A 3,974-nucleotide genomic window follows, 5' to 3' on the forward strand; every position below is an offset into this window, starting at 1 on the left:
ATCTGGCCCCCGGGCCGCGGTTTGGAGACCCCTGCTGTAGAGGATGGCCACAAAGACCCTGTGCAGGCTTTATTGGCTTCAGTTCCAAATTTACACAATCTCATGCACAGGGCCTTTGTGGCCACTCTGTACATCAGACCTTAGTCGCAGTGGCAGCACCCAGTCTGCCATTAGGGAGCGAGGGGGGGGGCAACATTTTCGTGCAACAATGCACTGCAGGGGAAGATCAGCAGTGCTGGGCAAATGCATCTTTCAGGGAAAGTGCCTCCTTCAGTCTGAAGCAGCCCAAGTGTCTCCAGCAGGAGCGTGTGGTCAGGAGAGGCAGAGCCTCACTTATCCTACTCCAAGCCTCAGACTCCCCTGTGATTGCATCTGCTGCACCCACTCTTTGAGGGGTTACGTGTTCACAGGGGAGGCTGAGCTGCCACTAGACTAGCACTGAGGCAGACAACAGTCAAGCCTCCCCAGCGATTGCACAACCACTCAGAAAGTGGGTAAAGCACATACGCAATGAGGTTGCCTGAGATCACCCCATTTCTGAGTGTTTGCACAATCACTGGGGAGGTTCAGCTCTTGTCCACCTCAGCGCTAGTCTCTCCCCAGTGATCACACATGTGGAAGCTTGGTGACCCAGAAGTTTGGTGGTGATGTCATACTCCCGGGGCACTGAGATCTGCACACAGTGTGTCCCCAGCCTTGGACCTCACTGCACATCAGCGGTCGCCAAGACACAGCTAGCAAAATGGCAGGCAAGAGAGCAATAGGAAAGAGGGAGGCACTGTTGACGCTTCACCCCATGTAAGAACTCCTGGCTGCCTAGATACAAATGCGGGCATTATCTCTCCTGCCAAGCAATGAGCAGGATGATGACCTTGCCATTCCAGGGCAAACGAAGACAGGCTGGTCAGCCAGAATATTCCCATTGCCCTGGCACAAAAGGTCATCTTTGGAAGAGAAAACAAAACCTAGAGAAAGCCAGAATGGCGAAAAGGGGGAAGGTCCCAGGAAGATTTCAGAGTTTCAAAGGAAGGCCCAAATGTCCATGTACTCATAAGGAATCCAGATTTGCTTTGAACTTTTTACTAGCTCTTCAGCAAGGGCAGGCATGCGTGATGGATTGATTGCTCAGTGGACTGGTTCACCTAGCAGGCCAACCATCTGAAATAGCCCCTTCCTAGAAGGAACAGGCTTAGTCCTTTACCACCTGGCCCTGTTGGCATTTGGGGATAAATTCCACAACCGCCTCCACTTGGAGCAGACTGTCTCCAAAGCCTTGAATAATTTACAAGCTTGCTTTTCTGCCCCGCCCACTCATTTAAAGAACCTATTTCCTCCTCTGGATTTCAGTTCCCCCCCCACCTGCCTTGCTTCCCACTGAGTCAGACCACTCCTCCACCTAGCTCAGCATTGCCAACCCTAGTGAGCAGCTCACCAGGGTTTCAGGTGGGAATTCTTCTCTGTCCTACCTGGTGCTGCTGTCACGGATGACACCTGAGACCTTCTGCATGCAATGCAGATGCTCTTCCATTTAGCTACAGCTGCCTGGGGTCCTCCAGCCAAGTACTGGATCCAGTTCATAATATAGTGACCAAAGCCATCCTGAGACTTCCTGAGGCAGGGACTGTAGTTTGCCCAATCTGTTGAGAATCCTCTAAATTCCTCCACCCAACTGCCTGCTCCCCAAACTACAGTGTCCCAGAGCGAGGGAGCATGAATCCAACTTAAGTCTAATGTAATTTGGCAGTGACCCAGAACAGAGCCTTCTCTGTGGTGGCACCATTTATGTGGAACTCCCCACCACTTGAGCAGCTCACCCTCCTCTTTATCAACTGCAGCTGGAAACCTACCTAGGCTGCAGTGTGATATGCCCCACAGAACAGAATGGGACTTAATTCTGAGTGGACGCCTGAGGGGGGACATGATTGAGACATACAAAATTATGCAGGGGATGGACAGAGTGGATAGGGAGATGCTCTTTACACTCTCACATAACACCAGAACCAGGGGACGTCCACTAAAATTGAGTGTTGGGCGGGCTAGGACAGACAAAAGAAAATATTTCTTTCCTCAGCGTGTGGTCGGTCTGTGGAACTCCTTGCCACAGGATGTGGTGCTGGCATCTAGCCTAGACGCCTTTAAAAGGGGATTGGACAAGTTTCTGGAGGAAAAATCCATTATGGGGTACAAGCCATGATGCGTATGCGCCACCTCCTGATTTTAGAAATGGGTTATGTCAGAATGCCAGATGTAGGGGAGGGCACCAGGATGAGGTCTCTTGTGATCTGGTGTGCTCCCTGGGGCATTTGGTGGGCTGCTGTGAGATACAGGAAGCTGGACTAGATGGGCCTATGGCCTGATCCAGTGGGGCTGTTCTTATGTTCTTAACTACAATTCCCAAGAAGCTTTGCAGGTCTCTTGTTATCTGGTGTGCTCCCTGGGGCATTTGGTGGGCCGCTGTGAGATACAGGAAGCTGGACTAGATGAGCCTATGGCCTGACCCAGTGGGGCTGTTCTTATGTTCTTAAACTACAGTTCCCAGGAAGCCTTGCAGGTCTCTTGTTATCTGGTGTGCGCCCTGGGGCATTTGGTGGGCCGCTGTGAGATACAGGAAGCTGGACTAGATGGGCCTATGGCCTGATCCAGTGGGGCTGTTCTTATGTTCTTATGACATGTATAGGATTGTGCCCTTTGGGTTTTTTTTTTGTTGTGGGGTTGTTTTAATTAATTAAAGGGAAAGGGAAAGGTACATCTAAATATTTTTAATAACATTTATTTAAATATAGGTATGCCCCTACAAGGCATTCTTGGAGGTGAACTGTCCCCATTTAATACCCCCCCACCCCCACCCAGAGCAGCCACTTGCATGGCACACTGACCTCTATTATCTTTTCTATGGTCTTTGCCTCTTGCAATGTCACTTCTGGCTTCTGGGAGTCTCTTCCGGGCTCCATGGCTCTGTTTTTAGGGCAACTGTATAGTCACTGATTCCTCCACCAGCAGAGAGAGAACAATTCTTTACGACAGGCAGCCACAGAATAAAGTTTTTCAGCGATTTTTAATCGCTGTGCTCCAAACTCCCATGGCACACTCCCGAGGACTTTTCATGGCACACCAGTTGAAAATGGCTGCACCAGAGAAAGGAAGGCAGCATGGCCAACATGTGCAGCCAGGTCCATAAAGGAACACAATGGCCCTGGGAGAACTGCTTTGTTCCAAACACCGGCATTCTCTCTCCCACAAGGCAATGAATGAGGCAGTGACCTTGGCTTGCCAAGGCCAAGCAGCTACTAATGAGGATGTCGGCTGAAATAGCCCCATCGCTCTGGTGCTAAACCTCCATTTGGAGAAGAAGAAAAAAAGAGAACCAAGAAGCAAAAAAATTCGGTGTGACATTTTTCCCAAACGTGAAAGAAAAAAATTAAAATAATAGATTTTGCATCTCATCCTAAGCTCCCTGACAGAGGCAAGGGAGAGACAGTTTTTAAAAACAGTATGACTTCTTATGATCAGATCCTTTTCCGATTAGGAAGAAATCGGTCTCAGGATGGCCTCAAGGCACACAATACAACCACGTCCTTCGTGCTAAACCAGCATTTCTCAACCAGTGGTACTCATACCACTGGTGGTATCTGGTGATAACTAGTGGTAGTTACCCTGTACATACCCAATCTCGTCTGATCTCGGAAGCTAAGCAGGGTCAGGCCTGGTTAGTACTTGGATGGGAGACTGCCTGGGAATACCGGGTGCTGTAGGCTTATACCATAGTCTTTTGAGACTGAAGGTTGCCAACCATGGGGCCCCCAGACCCCTGGCAGCAAGACCAGCAATGTAATGTGACAAGCAGCAGGAGGAGGCTCAGTTCGACGGCCACAGCTCCAGAGCGTGCTTTCCACATGCTCAGAAATGCCTGCCCTGAGCCTCTTACTGGTGTTTGTTGCGTCACATCTGGACTCCCAAACTGGTAATGTCAACAA

The 3,974-nt window shown here is 50.0% G+C and overlaps 1 pseudogene; it reads left to right on the forward strand.

The window, feature by feature from the left end:
- The first annotated feature begins 3,638 nt into the window (after window positions 1-3,638).
- Window positions 3,639-3,755, forward strand: LOC136662724 (5S ribosomal RNA; annotated as a pseudogene).
- The last annotated feature ends 219 nt before the right edge of the window (window positions 3,756-3,974 follow it).

Source organism: Tiliqua scincoides, chromosome 11, assembly GCF_035046505.1.
Source record: "Tiliqua scincoides isolate rTilSci1 chromosome 11, rTilSci1.hap2, whole genome shotgun sequence".
In the NCBI taxonomy this organism is placed as follows: domain Eukaryota; kingdom Metazoa; phylum Chordata; class Lepidosauria; order Squamata; family Scincidae; genus Tiliqua; species Tiliqua scincoides.